The 14,370-nt window shown below is 43.8% G+C and overlaps 1 protein-coding gene across 3 annotated transcripts in view; it reads right to left on the minus strand.

Moving 5' to 3' along the window:
* Positions 1–14,370, minus strand: part of SLC24A2 (solute carrier family 24 member 2) — a 245,396-nt gene that overhangs the window by 80,714 nt on the left and 150,312 nt on the right. The window lies entirely within an intron of this gene.

A 14,370-nucleotide genomic window follows, 5' to 3' on the forward strand; every position in this document is an offset into this window, starting at 1 on the left:
ACCTACTGTGACTCCTAGCACCTCTCACCAATCTTTCACATTATTACCAGAGTAATCCTTGCAAAACACAAAATGAAAACACAACACCTCCAAATTCTGCACATACTGCCTTTTTTGTGTTGGACTTCTATTGGGTCTCCTAATTTCTTTAATCCTAATTTTACTTAGTCAGGCAGCATTCTCAAATGCACACATCCCTCCTGTGTGTCTGTTCCAAGTATATACTTCTGCTGTGTGCTCATCAAATGTACCTTAACCTGGTTGCTTTCTGCCCTTTAGGGCAAGGAATCAATGTGCTCATTTGGTTAATTGCAGCACCCAAAGGAGTTCCTGGCACTCTGTAGGTGTTCCAGTGCTGCAGAACTGAATTCGATCTCTACGTATCTAATAGCGCTCTGTTAACCTTCCTCAGCTATTTGCCTTTGGTGCTGACGCCTATGATTCCTTCCACTGCAGTGTTCTGACTCCGCAGTTGCAACTACTCTGTCTTCGATATCTCTGTGGGGGGAAGCCTGTGAAGGGAAAACGTATGTTGCCTCAGCTCTTGGAATCTTCTTCATCGCTTCTGTAAACTAGGAGGATTTACATCATGCAAAAGCACCATTGGGAGAGTCCTCAGCCCACAGAAGACAAAATGGAGGCAATATCTTGGAAATGGAGATGAAAAAACACTAGTATCCAGAATGGATGCTGCATGCTGGCTAGGGAACAACTTGGATGTTCTCCTGAGCCCATCTCACAGCCTGGCTGGGCTCAGAGGCTTCTGCCAGGCAGAGAGAAGCAGTGCTAAGTTAAATCCAGCCACTGGGTCAGCACAGCTGAGTTTCTACCCTCTGATGCACTGAACATCAAACAATATCAGTAAAGCATACAAGAAAAGTGTCCTGGGGAGGAGAGGGAGAAAATGAAATGAAAAAAATCAAAACTCCAGCCATCCAAGGGGAAAAAAAAGGCAAGAGATAAGAGAAGTGAGAGAAGGCAAGAAAATTAGAGAACAGAATCAAATTGAGGGAAAAAAAGACTGGAAGACAGAGAGGAGGTTAATGCCACTGATGTGGACGTAATTCAAAGTAAAAACTATCCTTCTAATTATAGATTCTACTCTACAGTACTGCCCAGGATGTCATTTTACTAAATACTTGGCTCTCTATCCCAATAGAAACCACCATCCCAAATTATGAAGAACTTAAAGAATCAAGTTTAAAGTAGAACGTTTACACAATCCTCTAAATTTCACCTAAGTATAAATCCATTTGTCATTAATCCTATACAAACACCATCCTCTATAAAGTGGGACTATATAAAACTGGGACTATATAAGTGAGTTTAGAATCCAGAATGCACACACAGGGTAGAAGGTTAAGACGTGTTTCACAAATAGTCCACTATGCACCTTAGCAGATGCCTGCTGGTGAGCCAGAGATCTGCTGAGACAGGGGGACGCAGGCAAGGCAGGAGCTTCTAACCCACAAATATATGAGTGGTGGCCTAAGGATGTTTGGGGGCTGGCCCAGTGGTGTAGCAGAGTTTGCGGGTTCAGATCCCTGGTGTAGACCTACACACTACTCATCAAGCTGCGCTGTGACAGCGTTCCACATCCAAAATAGAGGAAGATTGGTATAGATGTTAGCTCAGTGACAATCTTCCTCAAGAAAAAAGAGCAAGCTTGGCAACAGATGTCAGCTCAGGACCAAACATCCTCACCAAAAAAAAAAAAAAAGAAAGAAAGAAAGAAAATAGGGGGATTCAAAAAATTAGTACAGTAATTGCTTTTCCAGGTTTTTATCAACATGTTGGAAAGAGGAATTTTTTGTAGTCTGCTGAACATCTTAAAGCTATGGGTCCCAGATGAAACCAGGACTTTTCGGAAGGAAATGAGTTAAGTACCATGTCACACGATTTCCTGCTCATTGTGCAAAGGACGGGAGAACTTTGTAAACACAGAAACTATAATTATACAGCTTTAGGATAACTTTTGCTCAACTAAAGTCCAGATTGCCAAAAACGCCAGTTCCCATGTTATCTTATAGATAGGTATAGTAGGATCTAAAAAATTGGCACATGCTGAATAGGCTTTTTTTACATTGTTCTACATGCGCTATGAATAGCACTCCACTGAATACACTTAACAGCCCTAAGTGATAGACACTATTATCTTCCCTATTTTACAAAAGAGGAAGTTGAGTTAGAGAGAAGTTAAATAACTCATCCAAGGTCACACAGCTAGTAAGTGGCAGAGCTGGGATTCGAACCAAGGTACCTGGCTACAAAGTGTGTCTGCTTAACTACACTATACTCTGCCCGGCATGAGTGTGATGGGAAGAAGCCACCATGAACACACCCAGCAGGGGACACAGACTATCGAAATAGGTGTATTGCACCATGCTACCTTTAAGCTCCAAAGTTCAGCTCCTTACCTTCTAATCTTCATTAGCATTAAGAAGGCGGGTACAGTCCTGAGGTCAAGAAAAGAATCTGTAACTTTTTCTAGGTAGGAAACTCTGCATGATCTATTGGCATGACTGGAAATGTGGTGCTTGGAAAGGAAGATGCATTACTGGATAAAGTTTGTTTCAGAAATGGCAGAGGGGAATTTTCATCATTGTTTACTGGAATGAGATTGACTCACTATGATTTTTAACTCCTGCCAGCAATGGCTGTTCTGGCTTAAAGGCCTTGGAGTTGAAGTGAAGTTACTTTTGCTATTGGTTATCTGGGATCACGTGCCGCCACCCTGGGAAGTCGAAGAGAGAAATCATTGTCGCAGAAGTAGCTGCACAGGTTAATACAGCTGCATTTCTAAAGCTCAGATTCAACAACAGCATTTAGACTGGTTTTCAGGAAGTTAATTAGTCTGGAGCAAGTGCAGGCTGACATTCCCCCAGAGACTTATCTACAGCTGGGCTCCCAGTGGGGCTCCCACTCACACCAGCTTGCAACAGGAATATGTTTGATGAATGGATGAATGAATGGATGAGCACATGAATCCACACACAATAATAAGAAACCAGCCTGATGTAGACTCATAAGCTTTATATAAACAGCAATGCTGCTTGACTCTTCACAAGTGTGAGTGTGAGTATGAGCGTGCATGTGTGCACGTGCGCACACCATGTGTACGCATCCTTTAGTTTTACCTGAGCCCCAGGACAACCTGTGAAGGACAGTTTGGTGTAGGTGAGGGGATTCTTTTCAATGGCAGAGGGGAAGAGGCCAGATTTGCTGGATCTGACGCTGTGAGGTCAGGAGAGGAATGGACCCTGACAGCGGCTTGAGGATTTGTGTTTCCAATCTGATCAACATCCAGAGGAGAGCGCACAGCATAGTGCAAATCCCAGATCCTACAGTCAAACCAGGAGGAGCTCTGGCTGCTATCAGAGGAAGCGATCTCACACTGAATGCAGATCCTCCCCCTGCAGCCCACTCAGCGAGGCCCTGCTGCCTGTGAAAGCAGCAGAGGTGTCTTGAGTGTTTCACTCGGGAGAAAACACCTTTGAACGTCTCACAGACGATATTTACACATCAACACACATTTTGAAGGGGCAGTCAGTGGTAAAACGAAGGTGCTTTTTCACCTTCAATGGCTGTCCTCATCCTCTGGTCCCTCACATAATCATATCCGTGACAGCTGCTTTTTATCTCTGGGAACTCTGAGTCCTCCCCTCTGAAGAGTTCTGACTTCCTCTTTTGCGCGTGTGGTAAGTTCAAGAGAACAAAGATGAAGCTGTAGCTTTGCGGATGCTTCACTCTCTTTTTCCATCTTTGGCTATGTTTACACTCAAATGCCATCAAATTCACTTTTTTGGCTACATACCTTTGCGGTCTTTACTTTTAAAGCATAACTTCTTAATGCAGAGAGAGAGAGAGAGGGAGAAAGAACCCATTCCCATACTCAAAAGCATTTATTTCAGTAAGGCCATTCACATTCCCTTCATGCCCCAAATGAAATTTATTTATAATGCGTACAACACAAAAAGAGATTCAGTTTCGACCATCGGCGACATTCAAATCTGAGAGTAATGCTTTCCTATTCCCCAAAGAGAGGGGCTGTTTAACGTGTCCCTGCGTTTGCTCTATGAGAGGCATAAATAGCCTGGCTCCCTCCATCCAGGCATTTAAACTACTGTCATCTTATTAAAAACGTGGCCAGGAGGCTCGATTCTATTCTTCTCCTGTTGCCTATCCACTTCCCAACTGGGGCAGCATGCAAACATCTTTCCTGCTAATTTAAACTGATCTACGATTTGGGATAGAAAGAAAGGTTATGATATTGCCTTTCAGGGACAACTTCTCCACCATTTGAATGAAACAGGCACGAAAATGACTTTCTTCTGGGATCAAATGACAATTTATGAAAGCTCATATTGAAGCTGTTTTTAAAAATAGAAGCTGGGGAAGTAACAAGTTCTGCTGTCTGGTGAGAAAAAAAGAAAACCCAGCAAGCAAGGGAAAGTTTAAGCTTAGTGTCAGCTTCAAGTTAACACTAAACATTTATGTTAAAGAATTGGAATGAGTTCACAAAATAGAGAGATATACGGCTATGTGTACAGAAGATGGACACGTATGGCTACAGATGAGAGTCTTGTGTGACTAGAAAGCATTCAGGCTCTGAAGTCAAACTTAGGAGCTGGGTGATGCTGAGCAGGTAATATCACCTCTCTGAACCTCAGTTGCCTCAGAGGTAAAAATACACAATAATTCCCATAGCCACTGTTGAGAGAATTACGAGATGACTATCAGAGTGTGGAACAGAGCAGGCACTTAAGAAGTTCCACTCTCTTGTTTTCTCTTTTCATCATCTCTTAGGCCCCTGGCTTCCTAAACTTAAATCACATACACACATAAGCATGGTAGACACACACACAGATACACACACACCCCCTATTGCCCCTTGATAGGAGAGACTGCTAGAAAGCTAGTTCTGTGTGTACACAGCCACTCGCCTGCTCATCTCAAAGGAGCCCCCATATTGGTTAAGCCAACAATACATAGTTCTGGACCCCCCCAAGCCAGCCAGTTCCAATGCCTTGAATTCTTGTATCTTCTTCAGTGCCGGTCTATGCTCCTCACCTCCTTTGAGAACCACTCTCAAAGCTCACTTCTCTAGGAACACTTTGCTGATGGCCCTGCCCTCAGGATCACACCCTGAGATGACCTTCCTAAGATCTGGCAAGCAGAGCTCCCCTGTGTTGAGTGTGTACCTTATGCCCGCCATGCTCAGCACCGTATGTGCACTAGCATAGTTTCCCAATTTGGTGTATTAAGCTGCACTTGCCTTGATGTGATGTTGTGTCCATAAATGTGTGGGTTCATCGCTTCAGGAAGGAGGGCCTTGTTCCCTCAAATAGGTGATTTCAGCGCTCAAGGAAGCTCCTCGCTTATCCCCATAGTGCTTCACCAAGAGCCGTTAACAGACTTCAGGGGACAGTGGTGCTCACGTCTTATTCCTGTTCATCAAGAGTTGCCTCTGGGGAGACTCCAGCTGCCTGCAGTCCATCCTTCGCCTTCCTCCCAAATACTTCAACCAGAGCATCTCAAAGCTGCTGCTGTATGACACACCTTGATCTCTGGTGGGCATATTTTCCCTTTTTGCTCTTCTTTGTGAAAAGTGTCTTTGTTCTTCTTGCTTATCCCATGTAAATTTACGAATCAAGTTATGAAGTCCCAGGATACATCTTTTTGGGATTTCAATTAGGATTGAGTTGCATTTAGAGTTTAATTTAGGGAGAACTGATATCTTTATAATATACCAATATTTATTTAGATCTTCTACGTTCTTCAGAAACGATGACATTGTTTTTGCTATAAAGTTCTTAAACATTTCCTTTGGATGAATCCTTGGTACTTTATCGTTTTGTTGCATTTGTAAGTGGGGTCTTTATTTCTTTCACATTTGTTATGCTGGTCTAGAGTAAGGCTATTGAACTGCGCACATGATAAAGAATTTGACATGAGTGAACTCTTAATAGATCTAATAGTTTAAAAACATTACTCTTGTCTCTGGGAGTTCCTTTGAACGAAGGGTTCTGCCGTTAATAAAAAAAATGTTTGAAAACCCATGATCTAGGATGCAGGCAAGATGGTAAAAAAAACCAAAAAGATATTTGGTGCTCATTTGTGAGGCTTTTACAATCAAGATGTCCTGGAATTCAGGTCACTGAAGCCACCTGCTCACCTCCCATTGTCTGAGCCAGACTGATAAAGCAATGGGAGAGATGGCATCAGGATGTCACAATGGCACCCAGTGAGGGAAATGAGGGAGCAAAACTGTCCTTCAGAAAGGCAGCAGAGATGCTCCCAGGACACTCCCTCAACCAATCTGAATGAACGGAACATAATGTCTCGGCGGAAAAGTGACAACAGCAGAGACAGGCTCCAACTACGTGAAGTGAATTTACCTGGGGAAAATGTGCCTGTCTTCCTAACAGTAACTAAGGCAGGTATCACACTCTAAGTACAGTGTCATTTTCAGACATGTCATTACAGGAGTCAGAAGATTTTGTCATAGCAAACACCTTCAAGGGAATTACATATCAGGCCTGGGGATCTGTTATTCTAAACTGTCTCAACCTCTGTAGGTAAATAATCCTTTGGTTCAATTTCAGGCCCACTAGACAAGTATCATTCCTACTTTTGTATTTCTAAGATATCAAGTGCTCTTATTTGTTAAACTTTGCTACTAGCAATAAAATTATTGTTATAATGAAAAAATGTAAATCAAATTTTGAAATTCCACAAGGAAAGAGAAATTACTAGAATTGTAGAGACTCCAAGAATCCATAGAAACTGAATGAGGAGCTGCTTCTTTTGCAGTTTCCTTCACAAACACAACTTAATACCAAAGCAATTTTACAGGGGTTTGAATCTGTAAAATGAATGGATGGTTAAAACAATAAACTTCTTAGAATCTTGTAGTGATGGTAATTCTTTGAAGATATAAAATTAGGCCCCTGGAATGCATTAATGAAAGAACTGACAGTATATCAAAGGGAAGGAAAGGAAAGGAAATAAGAGACGAACAAAGAGTTTGGAAAGCAAAGAGGAAGAAGTGGAGAACTTGTTAGGAAGGCGAGAGGCAGAGAGCAAATGCTTCCCACCATAGCAATAACTCCAGAACCAGAGGGAGATTTACTCCATCATCCAGCACATACTGACTAAGCATCGATTTCACGTCAGTGCCATGCTAGAGGCTGGGGATACGATGGTGGCCACAGCAGACTTGACTGCTATTCTCTACTGTAGAGACAGCCATCAACTGAATAGGAGTTTGTTGGTCACAACCAAAGAGCCCTTTGACAGGGCGTGGGCTAAGGCAATCTACATGGCTAGAGACACAGTTCTCCAGGAGAAAAATTATAAGAATTCATTCATTCAATCTATTCAATCCATTCAACAAATACGTATTGGTGTCCATATGTGTTGGGTCCTGGAAATAGAGTAGAACCTGCCCTATGTCCTGCCTTGTTGGAGATATAAGGGTAGGAAGAGGCAGCAAACAATCAATCAATACATCATTCAATACAATCAATCAATACCTTCATGGTGATAAGTGTTAGAAGAAATATAGAGAAGGGCAAGGAAGATCCAGAACTCTCATTATCATTGTTTTGATTTTGCTATTTTTCAAAGGTGGATTGAGTAAGGACTCTCTGATTGGGTGACATATGAACGCTAACTTGAAAGGAGGGGAGGCAGGAGCCATTTGGATGGCTGGGAAGAGGGAACCTGTGCAAAGGCCCTGAGGCAGAGGTATGCTTAGAGTTTGTGAGAAGGAGGTGCAAAGAAGCCAGAGAAGTGGAGCGAAAGGAATGACATGTGAGAGGAATGACAGAATGGCTGAGAGAGAGGAGGAGAGGAGGGGAGTAAGGCAAAGGGATAGAGGAGGAGAGGAGGGCAGGGAGGAGGGAAGAAGGAAGGGAAGAGGGAAGAGACACAGAGAGGCAGATCACAGGGGGCCTTAGGGCTTTCACTGTCAGTGAGATGGTTTTGAGCAGAGTTGGGACACGATTTCATGTATGTTTTAGGGGAACCAGGATTCTCAGATGACAAGTTCTGGGCATGCCTTTGCTGGGGGAGGATTCAGGGCCACTGTGCAGAAGATGGACTCATGGACCAACAGAGAGCCCTTTAAAAGGGAGGAAGAAGGAGAGCATCACATCTCTTCTCCGTAAATCAGGAATCTGAGGAGACAGGATGAAGGTTTAGGGATGGGAAGAAGATGGGGAACACATTTAACCTTAACTGGGTCTACCATGGAGTTCCCTGCTGGGGGACAGAGTGCCCAGTGCTGGCTCTTCCGGAAGTCAGGGTGGTCACACAGCCCCAGTCTCGCCCACGTGACGTCAATGGAAGTCTGCTTCTGGGAACACAAGGTTTTTCTGATAAAAAAAGAGAGCTGCACTGTCTTTTCCTTCCCCCTTCCTCCTTTCCAGAATGCAGATATGATGGGGGGAGGGAAGGCGAGTAGCTGCCATCCTATGAGGATGAAGATGAGACGGACATGCTCTAGATGGAAGAATGAAAAAACAGACTACTGGGTCCCTTAGGGCAGGGTGGGGCTGTGTTACCAGCCTTGGACAGTTACTATCGGGCTTCTGATTAAAGAAGGGAAATAAACCCCTAAAAAACTATTAAGGCCCATCCAAAAAGGCTTCATACGGATTCCAAGGACATGACATTCTGGAAAAGGCAAAACTATGGAGAGAGTAAAAACATCACTGGTTGCAGGGGTGTGGCGGGTTGTAGGGGAGAGATGAACATGTGGAGCACAAAGGATTTTTAGGGCAGTGAAAATACTCTCTGTGATATTACAATCATGAATATATATCGTTATACGTTTTTCCAAACCCATAGAATATATAACACCAAGAGTAAACTATGGACTTTGGGTGATTATGATGTGTCAATGTAGGCTCATCCTTGGTAAAAAAAAATGTGCCATTCTGGTGAGATGTCAATAATGGGGCCCCCTGTGCAAGTGTGGGGGCAAGCGTTACACAGGAAATCTCTGTACCCTCCCCTCAATTTTGTTGTTAACATAATACTGCTTTAAAAATAAAGTATTTCAAAAAACACTATTAAGTGACTGCAGTTGGATTCTACTATATGACACTGAACACAATTTTAACTCAAAAATCATTGCCAACAGTCACTGAGCACTAATTATATACTTTTTAGGTATTATTGTATGAATACTCACCATAAGCTTCTGAAAGTGGAACTATCATTATTCTTCTTTACAGACAAGGAAACCAAGGCCCTAAAAGGTTGAGTAATAGTAATCATAAACTTATGCTGGTGGTGCTATCATTATCCAACTTTACAGGTGGAAAAACTGAGGCCCAGTGAAGTTGAAAAGCTTATTCCAGGTCTCAGAGCAAGAGGCTGAGCCAGGATTTGAATCCAGGGAGTCTGACTGCTCTGTGGCCAACTAATGCCATTCAGCCTGATTTGTCCTCACATCAAGCTCTCCATTGTCATCACCCAGTCATTGGGATCTCCCATAGTTTTGTTATGAGGTTTCTTTTTCTGTGTCAGATAGAACCCCCATCATCCTGGACAGGTAGGTCAACAGTAATTTCATGTGCTTGAATGAAAGCTGAGTGATGAGAGCAAGGTGTCCTGGGATCTTACAAGTGTGGCTGCAGCTCAGGGTGTGGGGGATGTGATGGGAGGAGCTAAGGCTAAGACAGGCCCTGCTGCAAAGGCTTATGGATGGGAAATTCACATCTTACAGACTCTATGTATGACTGGTCCAGGGATGGGTCAGAGCTCCCAGTATTTAGGCTGGTGTCTACACCAGGAGAACAAGGCACATTGAATTGGACACGAGGTCACTCAGGGCGGCAGAGTAGCACAAGAACTACAAACCCAGACTTTGAATCAGGCACATATAGGTCCAAGTTCTGGTTCTGCCATTTATTTCCTGTGTCACCTGGTGAGGCTGGACACAGCTTCTCATGCTTCGGTGTCCCTCTCTGAATGAGGCAGTGGGGCTGGGGTAAGGATTAAGTGAGATGGTTTATGTAGAGTGCTCAACACAGTGTCTGGCCTACAGCAACACTCTGCAAATATTAGTTGGTGGCATTAATATTAGACAAATTGATAGTAGACACTACTTCTCACTCCAAAAGTGCTATAACTAGCATCTTTGTTTATTTAGGGAAAATGTTAAAATCAATATAGGACGCTGAGTTTATCAGAAAGATCAATTTGGACAGCCATGTCGTGATCTCAAAAATGGATAATTCTAGTTCTCCAGGGCTTTTCTATAATAGAAACAAAATCTTTATTCCAACCATCCATAAGAGACTTAAGCAGACTCCTTCTTTTCATGAACAATGTCCTGTTCAGAACTTTGTGGCCCTGGAAAGGTACCACTCGCTCAGCCATGTTTGGACTAAATCGTCATCTGAGGCAGGCAGGTTACGGCTCTGCCCCTTCCACATGGGGTGGTCTGCCCAGGACACACCAGTGAACAATGAACGGAGGATGCAATCAGTGATGTGTGTCCCTGAATCAGATTAAAGGTGGTTTCAAATTCTTTGGTTTCTTCCCTTCGAGAGGTGGAGTCTCCTTGCTCTTCCCCTTCAGTCTGGCCTGGCCTTTGTGACAGCTTGACTGAGAGAATGCCAGGAGAGGCGATGTTCGGGGACTTCCCAGGCTAGGTCACTGGAAGCCTGGCAGCTTCTGCTGGGTCCTCTTGGGAAATTTTGCTCCTGGAACCTTAGCCACCATGTAAGAAGTCCAACCAGGTGGGAAGGCCGTGAGACAACGTGGAGAGTCAGAGGGGCCCAGCTGTACCTTCGAAGGTGCCAGATGTGTGAGTGAGGCCCTTTGGGACCTTCTAATCTGCCAATCTACTAGCTGAAGAACACCAAAAGACCTCCATTGATACCACATGGAAAAGAAATCACCCTGCTGACCCCTACCCAAATTCCTTCTCCATGAAATCATGAGCAGTGATAATACGGCAGTGGTTTCAAGCCACTACTTCTTGGGTGCTTTGTTACATATCAGTAGATAGCTGAAACACGAACAAGCTAGATCCTGTGATACAGGCTCAGAGACTGAACCAATCACCAATTAAGGCTTTTAGCAAGGGCTCAATCACTGGATTTTGAAAGACAAAAACACCTGAGTAGCACAGATGAGACAAAGGGAAATGTCTTTCCATAGGCCATCTGTCCTAGATGATGTTTTCAAATGAAGTTGAAAACTTCCCTTTGTGAACACTGACTGCATGCCATGTGGCACCAACGCACTCCCCAGCGAGGACACCAGCAACATCAAGGAAGCGTCCTTTAGTGCAAGAGGGAAGCTGCTGCAGCGTTCGTGCTGTCCACTTGGTGACATAACTGGCATGCTCTATATTGACAAAAGGTGACGGCTGGGCACAAGGACGTGTGAATTCAAGTGATTAGATGCAAACTATAAGAGAGAGGACTATTTCTGAGAGCTGTGGGTTAATTTTTTTGGCTGTTCTTGGAACAGGAAATAATTGTGAATTTCAGGGGAAAAATACCAGAGCAATCTGTTTTCTTGGCCTCGTGCTAGGGAGCAATTTTAAAGCATTGAAGTGCTTTCCATATTTTCTAATCACTCAAGTCCAGAACTGATTACGGCTCTCGGCATTCTCAGATTCACGCCACTGGAGGACTCGAGAGAGAGGGAGCGCTTTCACCTTGAGAGGAGGCACACAGATTCAGAAGGCACATCTTGCTACAGCAGGAACAAGCTCTTGAACTGCAGCCTGGCCTCACAGGGGCAGGGTGTTTCAGAAAATCACTGATGGTCCAACTCCGAGACAATCTAGATTCACTTTCTCTTATCTCACAGAAACAAATCGTAACCTCCCGCCCCAAATAGAAAAGCCAAAGCAAGGCCTACCAGAAACTGAATTCCCCAAACAAAAAACAGAGAGGTTTAGATAGCTGAGATTTGTGGGCAAGGACACACACACACACACACACAAAGTTGTATATGCATAGAGCATCTCTGGAATGAACCCCAAGAAATTGGCAGCTGTGATTTCCTCTGGGAGAAGTGGGAGACTGGGGAAAATTGGGAGAAAATGGGAGAAAATTGGGAGGTTGGTGGAGGAGGAAGACATTTTTTTCACTATAGCTTTTTGAACATTCTGAATTTTAAAAAATCCTATGTTGCATTATTTCTCAAAGTAATGAAACAATAATTCCATACCCGTATATGGTACTTAGCCAGCCCTGGCTAGCGGTTAAGATTTGGGACTCTCACCACTATGGCCAGGTTCCTGGTCAGGGAACCACACCACCCATCTATCAGTTGTCATGCTGTGGCAGCTGCTGTTGCTGGGATGCTGAAAGCTGTACCACCGGGATTTCAAACACCAACAGGGTCACCATAGTGGACAGGTTTCAGTAGAGCTTCCAGACTAAGATAGACTAGGAAGAGGGACCTGGCCACCCGCTTCCAAAAAAATTGGCAGTGAAAATCCTGTGAATAGCAGTGGAGCCTTGTCTGAAATAGCACCAGAAGGGGAGAGAATGGCGGAAAAAGACTAGGCAGGAGTCTGCCCTGGTGTACACAGGGTCGCTAGGAGTCAGAATCGCCAAGATAGCACTAACAACAACAATATGGTACTTATGATCTGCTAAGCAATGTGTTAAATGCTTTACGTATATTCACTCCTTTAATCCTTACAACAACCTTATGATGTAGATATCATTATATATCATCCTGATTTTAAGATGAGGAAATTAAGGTACAGAGAGGTAAAGTAACTGTCCAAGGTCACACAGCTAGTAAATGTAGAGCTAGGATCTGGAGCCTGGCTCTGGGGTCTGTCCTCTTAATCACTACATAGTACTGCCTTGTCAAAAACAAATATACTCAGTCACCTGCTCATAATTGAGTTGGAGCAGACAAAATAGTTCTTTTCTTCTCTCACATGGCCCTCCAGGGTGATGGGGTGGAGAAGACAGTCGCTCAAAATAACCAAGATACAATCTTAAACCCTTGGGGCTTTATAGGGCTTTGAAATCCTGTGAATATTAGGTCAAAAGCATGACTCTGGCCAAGGTGCTTTATCTCTGAGCCTTAGCAACCACTATGTGCCAGGTCCTCTGCTAACCTTGGGGACAACTAGTGAATAAAATAGAGTCCCTGCTCTCTAGACACTTACTGTATCCTGGGGGAGACAGGCAATAAACAAACAATCACACAAATTGTAATGTGAGCAATAAAGAAAAAGTCATGGGTGTGTTGAGACATGAGGATGGGGCCTGATTTATACTGGATGGTCAGGGAGCATCATTTAGACGGAGTGCTGAAGACTGGGCAGGAATGAAGTGGGGAAGAGTGGAAGAGGGTGGGGGAAAGAAAAGTATTCTGAGTGGGAGGGAATAGCCTATGCAAAGACCCTGAGGCAGGAAAGAAGTACCTGTTTGAGGTCAGAAAGGCCTCTGTCTGGCTAAAGCCAAGTGAGTCAAATTGAGTTTGGAGAGAGGGAGATCATGTGGACGATGGTAAGTATTTCACAATGTTCCTAAGAGCCATGGGAAGCCACTGCAGGTTATAAGTAGGAGTGACATAATTTGATTTACTTTTTAAGATGATTACTTGAGCTGCTGTGTGGAAAATACCCAAAGGAGGCCAGGCAATGGAGGAAGTGGAAGACCAGCTAACAAGCAATGAAGATGGCTTGCAATAAAGAGCTGGCAGAGAGAGAAGAAGATAAATGTGAGATCTATTTCGGTGAGACAGTATTTTATGAAATTAGAACAAAAATGTTAGCTATGAAGTGTTATTAGGAAGTGTGAATTCACAGGTGTGAAAATGTTTTGTCAATTATAATGTGCTAGACAAACTATTACTACAGATGAAGAAACCGAGGACGAGTGAGATTCTCACTTGCCCAAAGTCACAACGCGTTAGTGGCTGGGAGGAAGTTGGCCTGCCATCCCTTCCCTCCCTTCTCTGGGGGTGTCCCCCAGGGGAAGGAAAAGAAGCCTAGGGACTAGGTCTAACTTCCTTGTCAAGTGGACCTCTGGGTCAATAGAGTAATGATATTTAGGACACTCCTGGCCAAGAATTACCCCTGGTTAACAGAACCAAGGATCTGTGAAGAGCTCCTTGGAAAATATCATGTCAGCCATACAGCTCTGTGGGGAATAAGACTGAGATGTCTCACAAGTGAAATGCTCCACAGTGAGAGGTGACTGGTGATCCACGCTTATTATTCTGGGTGAAAGGTGTGTGTCCAGTGAGGGAAGATAGACCCGAGGAGTTGCTATTGACGTGCCAGAGTTTTTTTTACTTCATCTGAATCTCTTGATGGCCTGAACCCTTGAAATTATGTAGCAAACCTTTATACTGGGTAAGAGCTCTGAT

This window comes from Equus quagga, chromosome 6 (genome assembly GCF_021613505.1).
Source record: "Equus quagga isolate Etosha38 chromosome 6, UCLA_HA_Equagga_1.0, whole genome shotgun sequence".
NCBI lineage: Eukaryota > Metazoa > Chordata > Mammalia > Perissodactyla > Equidae > Equus > Equus quagga.